Source organism: Mirounga angustirostris, unplaced genomic scaffold, assembly GCF_029215605.1.
Source record: "Mirounga angustirostris isolate CCGP_5_RB_7025 unplaced genomic scaffold, mMirAng1.0.hap1 SCAF_10, whole genome shotgun sequence".
Taxonomy (NCBI): Eukaryota; Metazoa; Chordata; class Mammalia; order Carnivora; family Phocidae; genus Mirounga; species Mirounga angustirostris.
The window spans coordinates 54,525,943-54,546,705 of record NW_026991718.1 but is presented as its reverse complement, the minus strand read 5'-3'; positions in this window follow the sequence as shown (position 1 = coordinate 54,546,705).

Sequence of the window (20,763 nt, the reverse complement as noted above, 5' to 3'; positions counted from 1 at the left end):
AAATACTGGGGAAATGCAGGGATTGATCAGCTTTGAACATGGAACCCATGAAGATGATAATCCTTCTCCATTTTCATCCCACATCCTCCCCTGCACCGCTGCTTCCTCCTACCCACACACCTTCCAGTGTGCAAGCTGTTTCCCCCAGGTCCCCTCTGTCCCTTAAGGTAGACCCATTTTCTGAGGCAGAATAGATCAGGACTCCTCTTTTTTGAAACAATTCAAGGGTCACCTGGGTGGCTCAGTCAGTTAAGTATCCAACTCTTGATTTTGGCTCAGGTCATGATCTCAGGGTTGTGGGATCAAGCCTCATGTCGTGCTCCACTCTCAAAATGGAGTCTGCTTGTCCCTCTCCCTCTGCTCCTCCCCCACTCACTCATTCTCTCTCTCTAAAATAAATAAATACATAAATAAAATATTAAAAAAAGAAACAATTCAAAAAACTCAAGGCTTGATACTTTTGAATATTCTAGCTGAGGAATTTCAAGATGGACAGGAGTTTTGGAAGTCCCAGAGTAGCACGGGAAACAGGAAACAGGATTTCCTACGAACTCTCAACTGTTGCTTCACATACATTACTCATAACTCAACAAAGAATTATGCGTTGGGGGCACAATATATGCTCTAATAATACAAACAATAATAAATACCATTTATTTACCACTTATTGAGGGCCAGGGACTGTGCTAAGCACTTTCCACACATTATTTCACTTAATCTTCAAAGATTCCCATTATTATTCCCTTTTACAGATAAGCTAACAGAGGCTTAAAGTAACTTGTTTAGAGTTTTAGTTAGTAAGCAGCAGATTTGGATTTCAAACTGAGGCAGCCTCACTCTGAGACTACAGAAAGAATGTGTGTGTGTGCGCATACACACACACACACACACACACACACCCCAAGTAAACTCCCAAAGGGCAAGGACATTGTTTGTTCTCTGCCATAAACTGCAGCCTGAAAACTGGTCCTTGGCAGACAGTAGACACTCTATAAAGGCTGAATGAATGATGAGAGTGGATTTAACCTAAGGCTCAACTAAATTCATGAATTTAAGAAATTAGATAAAACTAATATTTGTTCATTTTTTTAGCATTTCAAATTGGTTGTATGTGTCATCTCATTTTATTCTCAGAAAATCCTGTGCAGTTGGGATGGTACATATCAAATAAAGAAACTGGAGCCCTGAGAGTTAGAGACAGATATTTCTCATAGCTAAGTTAGTGATGGTCATAAAAATGGCTGACATTTCAGCATTGCAGAGCATCAGGAACTGTGCTATTACTTTATATTTATTCAATTATTTAATCCCAATAACCCCCAAAATATAGTTCCTCTTATCATCTCCCTTTTATAGAAAAAGGAACTGAGGCACACATAGGCTAAGAACTTGCATTTACATACTTAACTACAGTATGTGTGAGTATTAAATCTGCATGGAGATAGGGTTAACTCCTGTGTCTTAACTGTTATTCTTGTATTTTGATTCACACATTTCACCTGAAAGAGGTACCAAGAGATATTTTCCTCTTAGAATTTGAGGCTCAGGGAAGGTAACAGATTTTCCTGGAGTCATACAGTTGATGGCATGGCCAACGGCAAAACTGAGACTAGAATTGTGCTGTCCAATGAAGTAGACACCAGCTACGTGTTGCTATCTAACTTTAATTAATTAAAAGTAAGTAGCTAAAAATTCATTTCCTTAAGTTGTACTAGAGCCTTTCATGTGGTCAGTCATCCCACGTATTTAGTGGTGACCCTATTGGACAATGCAAATGATCAATTTCACTGCCCCTTTGGGTTTTTCTCCTAATATACTCCTGTTCTTCTTGGTAGCACCATGTGCATGCATTTCTCTACAAGATATGACTTTGTGCTATGAAACCAAGGCTCTGCATTTATCTACTCATTCTTGCCTTCCTTGTGTTATAGGCCCACCATTGCCCAAGGCAACATAAAGGCCCGTCTTCCAAGAGATTGGTGCTTTATTTAAAGAACTAAAACCATTTCTGAAACAGCCAAGAAACAATTTGGAGCCATCTGAGGAGTAAATATAATAATTCCTTACATCTATGTTGATATCAAGAGTTTATAAAAGGCTTTCATATGTCATTGTCTCATCTAAGCTCCAAAATAACCCATTAAATGTGAGAGCAGATATAATTTTACCCATTTTCTAGATGAGAAAGCTGAAGCTCTGCATGTATAAATGACCAACTTGAACTGACATGTCAAAGCCTAGATTAGACAACTCATGTATGCATGGACACATTGGAGGAATTCAAAGTAAGAGATATAACCATGAAAGGAAAATTTCTGATTTTCATTGTCTGTGTCTAATCCATACCCAGTTTAGGAAAAGTAGAGAAGCATGAGGCATGAATGAAACATGGTCACTGCCCTCTCAGAGCTTGTCACCCAGTTCAGAAAGTATCCATATATCCATAGATAAAGTATAAGCTAGCAAGCAGCAGATGTCATGGTAATATGCAATTTTGCTCCTTCATGTAGCCTCACTGCTTAGCATGGAGCCCACCCCATAGTAGGTCTCAATACCCCTTCGTTGAATATATATGTGTGTGCATGTAGTCAATGCTTGGGTCCAGGCAAGGGAACAGGCAATGTATATAATAATTCAAGACTCTGAAATGTGACTCCATCTCCATCTATTTATGTAGTTGTCAGTTAAAATGTACACTAACTTCTCTCATTGCTTGAACTGCTTTTCTGATAGCAATTTTTATATAAACACATCTTTACCTCAGGAAATTGGCTAGGACATTAGATTACCAAGAAAGGCTAAAACTATTGTGGGAAACAGCAAAAACAGTTTGCATTTAAAGTAAAAATAGGAATGGAAGAATGATATAGGAGAACTAGTCACAGACAGCTAGCTGTTGGACCCAAAATGGGAGAGCCTTTTGGAAAATGTTTGGGAAGATAAAGTTGTCATTTGATTTGGGGTATCTCTGTCACTTGACCCAACTGCTAATGGAAGGGAAAAGAGATTTTAAAAAAATATGTTGAAAGCCTTCTTGAATGACTCCCAATATCCTAGAAAAAATTGTGAATTGGGTACAAAACTGGGTAGTGGGAGGATCGATTCTATTTTTTTTAAACTTTGAGGAAAACTTAAGAATGTAGTAGATCTATGTTTTATTCATCTTCACCATCCCAGTAGAGAATGAACAAACAAGCAAATTTGTGAATTACATTTGGGACTATTTCTAATTTCAATCAGAACTAAAGATGTAGTTAGCGTTTTCTAATACAAGTCTTTTCAAAGTAAGATGTTCATACTTGATTGGTATAGGGAAAGCCTGGAAGAGGGGAGAGCCCACAGCTACCTCAAAATTTACCAGTCTCCTTAACCATCTGAGTGATGCTACCTCTAAGGTGAAATAGTATGAAGCCTTGAATTAGATGCTGCTTCACTCTAATATGGGTTTCTCTTTCTCTTGCCCAGGTCCTCACTTAAGGAGCAACATAGGCCTGATATCTTCGCAGGAGCACCTACAACTTAAATTAGGATAGGGAGAGAGACTCCAGGGGTTAATTCTCTAGGAGCTGAGGATACTGCCATCCCCTCATAAGTGAATTTCTATAACAGCCTCCTAACAGGTCTCTCTGCCTCTAGTGCTTGCTCTTGGCAACCCATCTGTCTTGCTCCTCTACAAGCTAGCTCCTCATTGCCTATGAAATAAAGCACAAACTCCTTGCCCAAGCATTCAAGGCACAGCACCATCTGACACTGGCCTGCTTCTAAAACCTAATTTCTTACTTCTCCATTCTAGACAAACTGCTCTGTTCATTACTTCATAATTATATTCATATTTAGGATGATTCTCTAAGGTTTAACCATACCTGAAATTGAACCCCCAGGTTTCTGCATTTCCTTGGCCTGTAGTAAGATACAATGCTTATTGATTGGATGGATGGAAGGATGGATTGATGGGTGGAAGGATGGATGGATGGATGGATAGATGGATGGACTTCATCCCTGTTTCTTCCAATTCCCAACTCTTCTTTACTAACACATTTTGCATTTATATAGTCCTACTTTGAATCCCAAGTCACTGTCTCTACCTAGTTGGTACTCAGCATATGCTGATTTGAGTGGCTAATTACTAATTAGCTAACTAATTAATTAAATCAATGAGTATTTGTTGAGTGCCTATTATATACTAGGCACTGCACCAGGCATCAGGGATAGAGACAAATGACCTTCCTGCCCACTAAATTGAGCTCTCAGTCTAATAGGGGAACAAATGAGAAAATCACCAGTTGGTTCTATAAAAGACACACCTGGGGAGTGCTGTGTGAGCTCGTTGGGAAAATCCAGACGATGGTGATTCAATAACATCTGAAGGACTAAGGAAATGTTCCCAAGAAGTAATAATGTTTGAACTGAGGGATGTTTACTTGTGTTCTTTTCTTCAAATCCACCAGGAGTGGGATTTTGTTTTGACCAGGGCCTCATACTTAGTAATATTAATTTTTTGAATTTTGAGCTGCCTCACCATGATTAAAGAGATTTCCTACCCCTATCTCAATTAATTCTCACAAAACTCATCAGGCAGAGGGGACCACAGGACTCAAGAACAATATCCACTCAATCTCATGGTCAGTATCATTTACAAGGAAGGTTTTTTTTTTTTTTTTTTTGATCCCCACTATGAATCTTTCAACCCCCCTGGGCAGTTAGAAAGGATGAAGTTACTTAGGAGAGGTGAGGATTTTCTGGTTTATCTTTAATACCTCTGAGCTGCAACAGCTCCACATCATTATGGTCGATTTAGGCCTTATTTTTGGAGGGGGAAGAACTAGGGACAGGTGGAAAGGCACTTGGAGAATCCAACTTCAGGAGACATCTCAGAATATCAGGGGAGATAAATGGTGCCAGCACAAGGCATTCATTTTCAAATGCATTCTAAGAAAATTATGTGTCAGGAATACTCTCTGCTATAGGGGAGAACTGAGGTCACCCTAGGATTAAGGAAAGAGGAGACATTTATGCTAACAAAAAGAGACTAATATCAAAGGCTCCAATTTTAAAATGACAGTTAAATTGTGATGAGTTTGGTTGCAACCTCTCTGGCTGAAAGAGCTTTGTCTTCTAAATGCCAGGGGAGTCCTCCCTCACCTCTGCTAGTGGAGTTTTCCTTGTCTTCAGGAAAGTGCTATATAAATATGGCAGAAATATGTTCCTGGATGTACGAGAAAGAAAAGATGGGCTTTAAATTGCAGCACAGTGAAAGTCTGTAATCCCAGCACTTTCCCCGGGCTCTTAGTATCTAATCCTTGAAGCCATTGGTGAAACTCAAAGATTACATGGTAACTTGACTAATAATTTAAGAGCTGCCAAAAGAAAAAATAGAGTCCACCTTCTTTAAGTAAAGATCCGTGTGAGTCATAGTCCTAAAAGCTCCTGTATTTAGGCTGCAAATGTAAAAGCACTGAGCAGAAACTACCCAAACTCCTTTGAAATGAAAACAAACCTGATACATCGAAGGTCCAAAGATTTGTAGCCATCGCTCATTCACCTAAGTTCCCAGGATACTCATGAATCCGGGATGGTCCAGACCAGAATTTTCCATTTTCAGTGGGACAGCTTTCTTGAGCAGAGGGCCACGAAAATGTTGGAAACATTTCCTTTCCTCATGTTACTATTGAATTTTTTACTGGAGAGAGACTGTTAAACACACACACACGCGCGCGCGCGCACACATGAAGCTTTGGGCTCTTAAAATATGAGACTTGTTTGTCTTAGTAGCTTTGTTTTCTTGCAAAGTGTGTTCTGGTCTTAGGTTGCAAAAGGAATAAGACCTCCTGCCAAGATGCACGTTAAGGTGGATGCATTAGCTACTTCATGGTAGTTCGTTACTCTTTTGTAAAATGTGCCATGTTTTGAGGAGGGTGGGTTAGAGCACACTGTGGGGATTGAGAACATGGGTTTTGAGGTTAGGCAGATCTGGGTTTGAGTCCTGGCCAGTTGGATCACTGGCTTCGTGACCTTAGGCAAGTTTTTTAACCTAAGAACAGATTTCTTCATTTGTAAAATGATGATAACACAACCTCCACATGGGATTGCTGGGAGGATTAAATGAGAGTAGGCATATAAAGCCCTTAGCAGGGTGTCTGGCATAGCATCGGCACTCGATAAAGAGTAGGTGTTATTTTTGCAATTACCACTATTCCTCCCATCATCTAAATACCATGGAGTCTTGCTGAATCCACACTCTGATCTAAGATAGCAGACTCTTCAGGTTTCTGGTGATGGTTTATTGGTACTTCTCAGTGCATTGAGCACATGTGGAGCTATGATCATGGGAATTAACAATCCCCTGGATCTATGTATGATTTAGAGGATAGTGTGCCATTTTGTTTGATGCAATTAATAAGAGACAAGGACACATGGGAGCATGTCTAACAGAGTCACTGCAAGATGTGAAACTAAGTCATATGCGGAATGAGAAATCTGAAGGTATTTAGCAGAAAGAAGACTTAGAAGGAATAACATAGACCCTTCCAAATATGTGAAGAGCTATAGTATCAAATGGGAAAAGGACTAGACCAGAGTTTCTCTATCTTGGCACTATTGACATTTTGGGCTGGATAATTTTTGTGGTGGGAGTGTCAGGTGCATTATACAAAGTTTAACAGTATTCCTGGCTTCAATGTACTAGATGTTAGTAGAGTTTTGGTGGTTGTGACAATAAAAAATGTCTCCCGGGAAGCAAAATCATACCTTTGTTTGAAAACCACTGAACTAGATTAATCTTACAGAACAGACTAGAGCTATGACCAGCTTATGGAAATGCCCATGAGGAAGTTAATTGCTCATCCCAAGGAAGACTTTGTTACTAACCAGGAAGGCCCCATTACAGAATAGACACCTCAAAGAGCAGTGATCTCCTGGTCAGTGGAGGTATCTAAGCAAAGGCTGAGAGACCGTTGGGGTTTTTCTAAACGAAGTACCTATTTTGAGTGGATTGTTGGTATTCATAATTTCCATATTCCTAATTTTCCCATACTCTATGCTGTTTTGAAACAAATTTCTATCATTTTAAATGGGCTCTCTTAACAGAGTCTAGTCCATCCTCAGCACACAGTTATAAGGACAGTACCAACATATTGATGGGGGAGGGGACCATCAAAACTCTGGACTCTGCCCTACCACTGTTTGTGAGTTGCTAAACCTCTCTGGGCCTCAGGATCCAAGATGCTTTCATTCAAATCCAACATACTACGGTTCTGGAATGTTGTTTCTTAACTGTGTTATCAAACCATAAGCTTTCTGTCTTACTGCTCCTCTTTTAACCAACTGAGCCACCCAGGCGCCCGCTACTGCTCCTCTTTTATAATTAATGGTGTAACTGGTAATTCTGAAACATTCTCATCCACTCAAATCTAGATATTCTGCTTGCTGAAGCAATTAGCTCTTAAAATCTGAACAAGAAGAATAAGATAAAAACTTACAAATTTAGATGAAATATAAATGGATATTACCTTTCATTATTAAATAAAAAATATGTGTAAGCTTCAAAACTGCTTCCTGTAAAAAACACAACACTGTGCATATAGAAGGTAATCAGTGTATAGTAACTGGGTTAAATGAGATAAAAATACCTTGCTACATAGTGGATTTATGCTTAGAATCCAGCATGTAGTCTGATTCTTGGAACATTATCACAATTCTTATTAAATTTGAGATACTTTTTTTCTCTATACAGTCTCTAACAACATTATATTATGTTATCACAGATCCTTCTTGCCATATGGCTCTCTGACCATATATTTCTAATATTAAGAGATAGCATAAACATGCTTTCTTATAAAACTGGCTAAATGTGTCCATTGCAAAGACAGTAAACTGATTTTCAAAGAGGATAATATGTTCTATAATTGTCAGATCCAGAGTTACTTCTTGCAGTTGAATGAACCAATCCATCATCTGCCTAATATGTACTCACTTCTGAGGTCTAGAGATTTGTCCTTCCTAACACTCCACTTGAGGATGATTAGACTAATAAACCAAGGATAGAACTAACCCAAGAGGTAAGAAGTGGTAAGAAAGAGATCATTGCAAGAGGAAGAAATTACTTGAACTTCTCAAGCAAGGATGCCATCATTCTGAGATTTATTATAGATGGTCCATTTGTTTTCTTAAAGTGGCTGTCAGTCAGAATAGGTTAGGTTGTGATGCAGTAACAAATGAGTCCCAGATTTTATAACAATAAGGGTTATTTCTGGTCTTATCCATCTTGGGTGCACTTCAGTGCTGCTCCCTGCTCACCCTGTTCACTCTCTGTTCACTCCAGAACCCAGACTGACAAAGCAATTTCCCTTTGGGACATTGCAGGTCACTAAGTGGGGAGAAAAGAACCTGAAGACCACACACTAGCTATTAAAACTTCTGCATGTCACACACACCACTTCACACACAGTTCACTGGGCTATAGTTAGTTGCATGGCCAAGCCCAGTCAATAGGGAGTGAAATATAATTCTCCAGAGAGGGGGCCATGAATATTTGTGAGCAATAATATAAGCTGCCTAGTTCTTTTCCTGCAGAGTTAATCACTGGTCAGAGACAAGATGAATGATGTAAGCCTGAAAACTGGAAGCACACCTGTGTGTGTCCATTCATGGATGGGGAATTTGGAAGGGCATTTCTTTGTCTGACAACTCTCCTCTCCCTCCTGCTGAGTTGGGTGGGGAACCCAAAGTTCTGTCGTCTTTCCCACAGCCCCCTGTTAACTTTGGGAGAGAAGGTACCAACGGTGTCCCCTGATGGAGTGAAGATGGCAGGCGCAAACTGAAACACCGTGTTTTCTCATGTAGTTTCCTGTTGGTGCATCTGTGGGTGTGTGGCCACCTTGCTAACTAACCACTTGTAGAGACATTTAGAAATCCATGTGTCTGGCCTTATTATGGCAAGATGGCTCCACTGGAACTGAGTGTGAGCAGGTGGCACTGATGAGCTGCTGTCTGTCTAGTTAGTTTGCCTCTGTGGGCTTCTCTTCTTTTCCAGGCCCTATTGCTTATGACATGTGTGTTGTTGAAATTGTGTCAGAGTGAAAATCTCTCATTGACCATAAAAGGAGGAAAAACAGGCAAATGTGGCATGTAACTTCTCTGCATAAATCTCCTATGTTGCCTTAACCCCTTATGTGGCAGGAAAGTAGCTCATCTGGAAGTTCTCTCCATTGCACATTAGAACACAAATTCATTGTTTTCTTTCTCCTCTGCATCCTAAAACAGCACACCCCCAAGTGTTTGGGAAGCTGTGACTCTGCAAAGCTCCTGAGTATCCCCAAAGAACAAACTTGGAGTCTAACACTAGATGATGTCAAATGCTAAATGGCTTCTTGTTTGGGCAGCCGGAGGACAGATTTAGATTTGAAGTCATCATCTATAATCTACTAAATTCATGATTTTATGATGTGATTAGGCAGGCTTTTCTCTGCAACGGCCAAAAAATAAGATAATGCAATGGAAACTGAATTCATTGGATGTATAAACAGCCTTTTCTCTGAGATGGTGGTTTCTCTAGGTCAGATTTCTTGTGATTGGCAGGAAGCTGTGACAGCTCATATTGTATGTTCCTAAGAGGAACATGGGTAGAAATGGTCAATTAGAACTGCCACTCAGCCTCTCCTCACATCAGCTGCTGGTGGACTGCCACTTGGGCTCTGAACTAGCTATTAAGATGGGGAAATCCTGCTCCCCATTGTCCTTGGGTTAAGTGAGGTGGTTCCAGAAAAATCTTAATTGCATGCCCATATACCTAAAGTTACAACCCAGCAAAAATGAGGCGACTTACACAGTGGGATAGAATTAGCCATTCTTCTGTGTAGGCACAGGATAATTCCTTTGGGTAGAATATTTCCCCCTGATTTTTGTCAAAACCACGGAGGCAAATCTGCCCCTTGTCCCACTGCATAGCTTTCTCCTCTATGCACAAAAATCTTCCCTCACCCTCACTACACACAGACACATTCCCTCCCAGAAGCATGTAGCAACGCAGCTATACATGTGATTTTCCTTTCCTCTTTCTTTTTCTGATGCCCTGATTTCAAGGTGAATGGGGTCAGTCCAGAGAGCAGCTGGTTGGAGTTGGTCCTTAGCGAATTTCCTCCTTGAGTTGTGAGATTTGTTGCCAAGTCATTCACCTCTCCCTGCATGTTTGTTGTAATGTTGCAAAAGAAAACAGAAGGCAAGTTCAGCCCAATATGGGAAACTAGATGAGCAGGTGGGGAAGACATATAGAAGTTCTATCAATGCCATCATGAAGAAAATGTTGTACTAAAGGTGAGCTAGAGAGAATGTTGAACTTGGATCCAGATTTCTTTGAAGTGGTTTTTGGGATTAAGCAAGTGGGAAAGATTCAGGAAGGGAAAAGGAAGGGAGAAGAGAAGAGAAAGTGAGGGAAGGAGAAAGCATTCTAATCAGGAAGGATAGGTGGAAATGAAGGAGAGAGATTCTCTCAGGTATCAACATGGTCTGGAGCCTTTCCTACTGGATTGAGTTGAGAGGAATGAAGAAGCACCTAGACAGATTGGATGTGGGGTGAGCCTGAGTAGGGGAATGGGCAAGCCGCAAAATCTTGAAGCAGACCGTGAGGATACAGAGTGGGTGGGAACCCCTCCCTTCTGTAAGTCAGAGTCTACTCTGCAACCTCCTGGAACCCAGATGACAATGCGATAGCCAAGAACCACCATGCTAGCACTCTCGGCTGATAACCGCCTTATGTCCTATCTTCCTGGTACTGTTGAAGCCACCTCTGGGTCCAGGCAGGAATGGGGAGGAGACCCTTTCCCTCCAGCTATTCATGCAAGAGGGAAATCCTCCATCAAGGCTACCCAACCTATACCCTGTGGTCTAGTCTGGGACTCTCACTTCTGACAGCTTGTTTTGAGCAGGAGCTTATTAGGGTCAATTCTTTCAGAACATAAATGCTTTGTCCTCTCAGACACACATGGCTGTACTGGGGACATTGGTGGCTTATTTTAGTAGCCAGTACTCATTGAGCTATCATGGACTCAGACTGGGGTAAAGTTGCAAAATACGCCAGACGCTGGTTTGCTTTTCTGGAGGGACTTGTGCTCTAGTGGGAAAAGAATGACTAGCTCACATGAAACAGCAAAAGGCGGGTGGGGACTTATACTCAAGTATTGAAGTTTTGGCCAGACTTTAGAGCCCTCTGTGAGCAGAAAGAGTGGGACTGCTCCGAGATGTCCTTTGGCAGAGCTAAGTCCTGGGCCTTAGAATGTAAGGGGGGGGGGCGGGGAGAACAGAAGGAGGAGAACAGGGAGAGCATCCCAGGTCTGGCTGAGGTAGCTTGAGCACATTGGGCAAACTGGGAGTGACACGAATCTGTGGGGACAGAAACTCAAAGTTTGGAAGGCATTATTAACACTATTGGTGTTACTATTGGTTGCTATTGGTTGAACACCAAGTGCTAGGGTTTTGCACCCTCACCATGATAAAAGACCCAGATTTCAGATTAAAGACCCAGGCTTTTGTAATTCTTACAAAGTGGCTACTAAGTGCTTGGGACTATGTCAGGTCCTGCATATAAAAAAAACCAAGGGCAATGCCTGGGACACAATAGCTCCTCAATATATGTTTGGACATAATTGAATTATTTTTGGAATTACAGAGAATCCTTTCTTTCTTTCTTTCTTTCTTTCTTTCTTTCTTTCTTTCTTTCTTTCCTTCCTTCCTTCCTTCCTTCCTTCCTTCCTTCCTTCCTTCCTTCCTTCCTTTCCTTTCTTTCTTTCTTTCTTTCTTTCTTTCTTTCTTTCTTTCTTTCTTTCTTTCTTTCTTTTCCTTCCTTCCTTCCTTCCTTTGGACATAATTGAATTATTTTTGGAATTATAGAGAATCCTTTTTCTTTCTTTCTTTCTTTCTTTCTTTCTTTCTTTCTTTCTTTCTTTCTTTCTTTCTTTCTCTCTCTCTCTCTCTCTCTCTCTTTCTTTCTTTCTTTCATATAGAAGGAACAATTACCAAAGTATGTTGAAGCAAGAATTGTCTCTCACTGTTGCTTGGGTGAATTGGAAGATGGTGGGAAATCTGACCAGAGCTCTAGGCTCCTATATTCATTTGACTCTGGAGAATTCTGTTGTCCAACACCATCTTGAACTCAGAATTTTCAAAGCAGAATTCAGTCCCTTCTCCTTAAAACTTAATATCCCTCCAAATATTTTTAGAATTTTTAATATAATAGCATCCCTGGACTTAGTCACCCAGACTTAAAACTTCAATAATCTGAGAGGGAGCAAGGAAAAGAAAGAAAGAGAGAGGAAGGGAGGGGGTGAGGGAGAAAAAGAGAGAGAGAGACTTTACAGAACTGAAATAGAATATATTTTCTATTTATAAGACATAAGTATTGAGTAGGTAGCATTGTTGCTAAAGAGGAAATTGGAGTCATTTACAGATAAAGGTTAATATTTTATACCAACACACATCAGGATATTTAGAAAGAGGGAGATAATAACATTGGGAAGAAATCATAGGGTCTCCTAGTACTTCATGACAATAATAGGAGACAGTAAAAGGGGTATTTTCCCATGACACCTAGCTCCCTAAAGGTTAAGAAGACTTAATGATGGCTCAAAGGTTATTGTAAAATTGACTTAAATACATTTCTGGGACATGGTCCTAGATGAGAATTCCAGCTTTGTTTCACTGAGAGAGGAAAGGATTAGGGATTCCTGATTTAGAGCATTCCTGTCTATGAAAAGGCTATGAGCTAACAAGGAGAAGCTGGTTTCTGTCCAGAGATGACATCAGGAAGGACTTATATATGAAGACATTTGTGACAGGGTGGGTCACAAGATCCTGAAGTGCAACATCTCTAAAAAATTTTGTGAGTTACATTTTGGAATTCTTTCTTCTCTTTTTTTCTGCCTACTGTGTCAAATTAGGATTCTCTTATTATTTAATTAACTTCTGAAATGTCTCTTTGGGTATAAGTGTCTTTTCTGACCTGTCATGTTTGTAAGGGGAATTCCATGGCAATTCTTTATAATTTGTACCACAATTTAGTCAATATAGACTCAGTATGTTTTGAGCCCCTGGAGTGCAACTGGCAATGTTGTAAACACTGGAAAATGGAGGAGGAGATTCACATATTCATTTATGCCTACTAAGTAGCTGCTGGTAAAAGGCGTGGGGGTATAGCACTGAAGAAAGCAGTCACAGGCCTGCCCTTATAAGGCTTCATTTTCAATGGACTTGGCAGACATAGGTAAATACATATCCAGATGGGTAATATAATGACAGACAATTGTCAGTGTTAAGAATGGGAAGAAGGGTAAAGGGTAAGATGGTGGTTGCGATTTTATGTTTACATTTTATGTGGATGGTCAGAGAAGTTTTCTCTTAAGGAGCTGTCATTTGGCAGGGATCTGAATGAAGTGAGAGGAACATTCAGGTAGACCTCTGGATGAAGAGCCTTCCAGGCAGAAAGAATGGTCACTGTGAGCGTTCTGAGTAGGTGTGTCTTTGGCCTGTTTAAAAAATAGCTCGGGGGCCATGTGGTTGAATCTAGAGAAGGAGGGATGGGGAAGGCAAGGTGAGGAAGGTAAAGAGACAGCAAGTGGCCAGAGCACATAAGGCTTTACGGGCCATATTAAGAGTTCCTGATTTTATTCTAAGTATCCTGGGAAATTGTTGGAAGATTTTGGGTAGAGGAATGATATGACCTGACCTATTACTAGGTGGGGAATAGAGTGGGGCAGGGTGGAAGCTAGGAAAGAAAGCCAATAAAGCACAGACCTTGAAGAAGCCACAGTCTAGGGAGGAAACATATACCAACAAGTGCTCAGCGTATGGTGTGATGAGGACTCAAACAGAAGATGTCAAAGTGTAAATGGGTACCTTGGAGAAATGGAAATGACCTTGGCCAGGGAATCCATGGGTGGTTCCAGAGAGAAATCACATCTCAGATGCATATGGAAGACTAAGCAAGGAGTTTCCAGAGGAAAGAAAACAGAACCAGCCCTATTAACTGAAGGAGCAGCATATGCAAAAAATAAGAGAGGCATAAGAGAGTGTAACTTGTTTGAGGACACAAGGAGTTAGGGATAGCTGGATGTCTGGATCTCGGGTGAGAATAGTGATCAGCATGAAAGGTGATTAGAAAAGCTAAGTCATGGCAGACTCTGGAAAGCCTCACTTGTTTGTGACTTTATTGTACAGGCAATGGATGTAGAACCATCAGGGTTGTTAGCAGTAAAATGAATAGCATTTGGAAAGATTATTCTGCCACTGGTGGGAGGAGATGTGATTATTTCTACCTCCTTTAGAGCACGGAATTTGGAGTCATACAGAACTGAATTCAAATCTTGGCTACAACAGGTATTAGCTGGGTGATCACAAGGAAGTTTCTCATGATCTTGGAGCCTTGCTTTCCCGGTCTTTAAAAGAGAAAAATAATATCTACTCCAGGAAAGTTACAAAGATTAGATTTTTAAAAGTGCTTAGCTTAATGCCTGGACCATCATAAGGGATCAATTACTTTGAATTGCTTTTCTTATTGCAGAGTTGGGGTGGAGAGAGGTGGGAGGCAGGCGTACTGCTAAGGACACCATTGCATTAGTGTAGGGGACACATGCCAAGGGCCCTAATTCTGACAATAGGGAGAGGAAGGGATGAAAAAGATTCAAAAAAATTTATGGACTGCAATTGACAGAATCTGATAACTTTTTGGCTATGAGTGTTGAGATGTTGGGAAATGAAAACGGCTCCAAAATTTCTCGTGAATACTCAAGGAGATTGCTGTGTGATGTGATCATTATCAAAATCTGGAGAATAAAGAAGGAAAGGATATCTGAGGACCTCTTCAATTCTCTCGTGGAATGGTGCTTTACTACTCCACCAAAACTACTCACAATAGAAAACAGATAATTCCACCAAAGATAATCCAAGAGCTATCAAGAAGAGGAAATGGTCATGGGGTCGGAAAAAAATACAGTATCTACTACAGGGGCACCTGGGTGACTCAGTCAGTTAAGCATTGGACTCTTGATTTCAGCTCAGGTCATGATCTCAAGGTCATGAGATCGAGCCCCACCTTGGGTTCTGTGCTGGCTATGGAGCCTGCTTAAGATTCTTTCTTTCTCCATCTGCACCTCCCCACCACTCACTCCCTCTCTCAAATAAATAAATAAATAAATAAATAAATAAATAAATAAATAAATCTTTAAAAAAACCAACAACAATATCTATTAACAGGGTCTTAGGCTGGACTCTTGCAATGGACAAGGGTGACACTTCATACATTTTATTTATTTATATTTTAAATAAGAAAGCTATCCTAGTGCTATTGATAAATAGGCACTCATGAATGGTCTTGGATGCTGAGGCTGAAAATGGTGTTGATGTTGATAATGTTGATGGAAATCTTTTTTAAGATGACAGACAACTGTCTGTATGTGGGGATAGCCCTTCCAGGAAGCACCAGCAGACTTAGAGAAAACTTTGTTAGCTTCCTCACTGCTATGATTCTGTGCTGCAGGTCTAAAGGCTGACCCTACAGTTTTATGAGATGACTAGTCATAGACAGTGCCTCATGTGATGGTGTCATCTCCCATGTGACTCCTAACTCAGTCCCAGAGTGGTAGAAATTGTTATGTAAAAATGTAAAATGTAAAAATGACATTTCTCTTTGTTCAGGACTGCCATGTAAATAGTAGCATCTCAGGGAATATTCTAGAGTTCTCTGAATGGGCTCTAAGAGAGGTCCATGGAGAGGGGAGATGGCAGAGCAGTAGTTACGAACAGCAGTCCAGAGAAAGGTCTCCATTCTGTCCATTTCCCTGGGTCAACTCAAGCTGAAAGTTTGCCCTGCTGAGTTGTACTGAACACATAATTTTGCCCTAGATAATTTTTTTGATATCAAAGAATCAAGTTTATACAAGCCTAAGCCACATTGCAAACAATAGTACTTCCTGGATGGAGCATGAGTAATTAGCTGTGAGAGTCATGACCACTTGGCCCCCAACCCATATTGACGTTTCAAGACGCAGTGTAGTAATCCACATAGTTTTCAGAACATAAAAGGGCTAGTCCCCTAATGAACATCTTATCTGGGAAGCCCAGCTACAATATATTTCTAGAACCTCATAATGATCACGTTTACTTTATGTTTTGGTGCTCTTAAGCTAAATAGGGGGTAAAAAAAAAAAATGGGTGGGGAAAAATGTCAAGTTAAAATTCTGTGGCAAGACCAAAGCGAAAACGACTCCAATGTTAACGTGTTTGAATGCATTGCAAAACAAATACATGCAATTATTTCTCATAAATATTCTGCCGAGTCTCTGCATTTTCCTTGAAGTGGCAGCAAATCCAGGAATGAGAGGTCTTCTGTTCTACAACTGCTTATGAGCATTGTTATGGCTGGGCATAAATTACAGAAGCCAGGATTTCAGCCACTGTGGAAAAGACTATAAAGATTTCTGCCCCTTATTAACTACCAGGCCGCCACTAGGTTTATGAATGGAGTGAAAAGTTCCAAATAGGAACAAAAACGTGGTAAATGCTCTCAAAAGCACTCTGAGAACATTTTTTTCACAGGCGTGGTGGTCAGGCAGAGAGAGAGAGGGAAGGAGAAGGAATAGAAACTCTGCGAGCCTCCCAAGGGCCGGCAGCGGCCACTGGCCAGTCATGGCACATGGGAGTGCACTTTCTGTGCTAAGTAAATAAACTTAATTGTAAGTTTGTAAGGTCACAGAAAACATAAACCGAGAGTTTTGCTCCAAGTCTGAAATGTCTCCAGTGAAAGTGCATGGAAATGAGAGCTGTCTCTTTAAAAATCAGAATCGAACTGGCTGGAACTTGTAACTGCCCAGAACAGAGCCCCAGGGGCCAGCAGTTAAAAATATGATTTTTATAAACAAACCTGACACTGCAAACTTAAGGCAAAACCTTATGCATATAGCATCACTTATGTGTGCAACTTGTTTAAATCAGAACTGCAGGAAGAAGGAAGTAAAATTGGCACATTAACCTTCTGTTTAACAAGGTTTTATATACACTGTCTGTATTTTGAAGTAGATGGTGATGTCCCCCTAGCCCTCCAAGAGTTAAGACTCTGTGAGCATTTTGTTCTGAATTTTCCAATGCATATTTTTAGAAAATTCAGTTCTAGGTATATGCTCAGTACATAAAATATTCTGGGTGCAAAATTTTGCCTTGCTACAGAATTCCCGGGGGTGTCACCAAATTCATTCCACTGAATTGAACTTGGAGAAACATTATAAACAATACTTAACCAAGGTTCTTCCTTCCCCTTGTGCTTAAAGATTGAAAATAGAGGTGGTTTCTTTTTCCTTTGGAAATTTATTAGCTAATATTCCTTCACCCCAGTTCAATCTCCTTTGGTATTTGAAGAGAAACCACAAAACACTAGTTGTTAATATTGTTTTAAGCCTCACCCTCTTGCTTCATTGTATTTTGGCTAGATTTGCTTTGAATATGCCATTTTGCACAAGTTTAATTAAAATCATAACAGCTCAATCCTGTAAGTTTGGACACAGTGGATATCAACACAGATTTCAGAGATTATGAAAGAGATGTAAAAATCTCTTTCAGAGTTGAATGGCTGGTTTACCAATGATTTCAATGGAAAAGTCTGTTTCTTAAACACAGAAATATTTAACATGATTAAGATTCATTGGTCTTAGTACAGTTATTCCAAGAGATCATGTGTTGCTCTTGAGTGTTGTTCCAAACGACATGGTTTTTATTTGAATTTGGATCATCTTCCTTGTGCATGAAGTCAGTTTATCTGTGTTCTTAGTGTGACCCCAAACACCATTGCCTCACCCCACCTCCCTTGAAAACCCAAGTTGGTAGTTTGTCCTCCTTTTCTCTTTCCATTCTGAAGCTTACAAAGATTTTTTTGGCTCTTTCAGATGGACAGGAGGATTTTGTTGTTATTTACTGAAACAAAAAAAGTGGGACTACAGCTAGCTTTATATGCCTGAAGGGTGGAGGATGGTTATGGCCTGGTGCAATTTGAGCTTTGGAAAAGATTTACCAGATGGGATGATTTTGAAGAGGTTTGGTCATTATCTTGGATGTGGTACGTGTAGTACTTTCTGCATGATTTCTCTGAAGTGATTAACCATTGTATTGCTTATTTCCGCAGTGCATTCTGTGATCTTCTTGGAAGCATGTGTGGTATGCTTAGTTCTACTCTATTAATTATATGGGGTATCCTCAAATCTTTCCTCTATTGTTTTGCTATTAAGGATTAACGAAACATTTTCTGCTTTTCCTTTGTAAAACTGTGTCCTTCCCCTTCTCAGAGGCTCTTCTCCATGCCTAGAGAGGAGTATTTTTGGAATATGTAAATTTACACCTCTAAAACATTAAGGAAAAAAACTCTAATGAAAACTACAACACAGTTTCAACCACGAAGAAGATGTTAAATTCCACTTTGACATGAATTGGAATGGAATAGATGTCACAATACAATTTAATGTCATGAGATTTACTTACACCCACAGAAGTCTGATAGGGGGAGGTGAACTAAGGACAGGGCATCCAATTTTGGTTCTAAATATTGCTGGGTTTTGTGGGATTCAACCAGACCCTAAATGCTAGAAGAACATCTCTTCAGATTAAATTGCAGTGGATAAATATTCAACTCTGGTTCAGTTTACACTCAGATATTTTGTTTTCATTCCCCCAAGTTCCTAGTAGTTATAGAGATGCTGGCAGAGGGAAAAAGCTTCATGTGAATGCATCCTATTCAGAAATATTCCTGAATGATCGCTGCCAAGATATTTAAATTTGTTGTCCTTAAAAATCCAGGCCTGTATTTTGGTCAAGGTTGGGACAAAAATTACGAACTTCTCTCTTCAATACCAAGTAAAATCATGCCTGGCTAGTAATTTACTTGCATTAGGAAACCAAGTAGGGAACTTGTCCTACTTACACGCAATCTTCTCATTGGATACTTTAGCACATCTATAAATTCACTTTGATGAGTTCAAACAGAATTTCGTATGTGCAGGAGAATAAAATACCATTGCCTGATTGTCGTCTATCTGACCTTGAATGTAAAATGGGTGTTGAGCCATAATTTTTGGGCCTCTCATTTGTGCAACATAATGAAGAGTCAGAAAGGATTTATTTTTAAAGACATTTCACAAGTACCATTTAGAACCGCATTAAATTATTCCCTATTTTCTGTGCTTAGTACCCTGCAAACACTGCCAATACTTCAGAGAATATTTTTCTATCTCCCAGTGCCAACAGAAAATTGGATCTAGGTATCTATACTTACAGCTCATGTTGGATCCAGAGTTAAATGTTTACAAGGCACTAGTGGTCATGTTACATTACTGTGTTTCATGTTAACGCTCCCTGTTTCACACCAGCTGATGATACTCAACTTAAAAAAAATTTAGCCAGGACCACATGGCTATGGCTGCTCATATTCGAAGGAAATCAATCCTTCTACAGGACCTATCACTGGGTAGTAATCTTCCTATTTTCTCATTTTGTCTGAGGGTGGCAATAGCAATAATTAAGTTTGAACACTTACTATCTTTGGTATTTAGATACCTGATCTTTGGTATTAAGAATCTATAAAATTCTGGAATAAAAATATTCATTTATCTTATTGTCAGAGTTTGGCCTAATATTTCTTCTTATTTCACTTTTTGGTGTTCTTTCCTTTTTTTTTTATCCCTGCTTTTAAACAGATACATCAGGATTAGCAAATGCATGTGTCTCTTTCTCTGCTGACGAATAACAAAGAAAATTTACTTCTAGTAATCAGGGTTGTGGTTAGCTTTAAACATTTATGGCACGTATCTTTATCATTCATTTATACATTTTTTTGTTTGAAAAAAATCTTTTTATTTATTTTTAATGGAGACAAAAACTTGACAGTATAGCAAAAAACCAAGACAAAGGTATTATCCACTCTTATTTCTATTACACAGAGAAAACGATGTTTTTAATATTTTGGTGTATATGCACTAGTCTTTTAAAAATGAATATTTACTACAAAGATACTAGACAACTTATCTTATTTACTAAACAGTAATTGTCTATATTTTCACATAGTGTTTTTCTTCCACAACATATGATTGTAATTGAAGCATAGTATTTCATGGTATAGTCATGTCAGAATTTGTTTAGCCACTTACCTATTTTTATTCATTTATGCTATTTTCAATGTCTTGCTGTAGATAGAAACCGTCATTTTTATTTTTAATGTTATCAATTTGATTTGTGTGGTAAAAGCAATAATTCATCAATTAAATTTACCAGGGACAAATCTTAACTACTTTTATTTTTCATTTTGCAATATTCCTACTCATGACATTTGCCCATTTTTCATATTGGTATATTTGTATTGTTTGTAATTTGCAGCAATTACAAACAAATACTCTCATTATTAGGGATATAAAACTTGTGATAAATTTTGATTTTTTAAAAGAGGTTTTCTCAAATTCTGTTTATTTTCTTTTTAAAGGTTTTTGCCATAGGTTTAAGTTTACAGAGTCTTCCACCACCATATAATTATGTATATTTTAACCTACAATTATTTATAGTGGCTTTATGGTCATTTGTATTTAATTTAAAATGTAATTTATTTCTAATTTATTTGGGGTATGCTATGGAATTTATCTTTTCTAAATTTGGGAAGTTACACCAATTTATTTATTATGTAATCTATTCGTCTTACATTTATGAGAAAGTTGTTGATTGGTCCATATTTTTACATTTTAAAATATT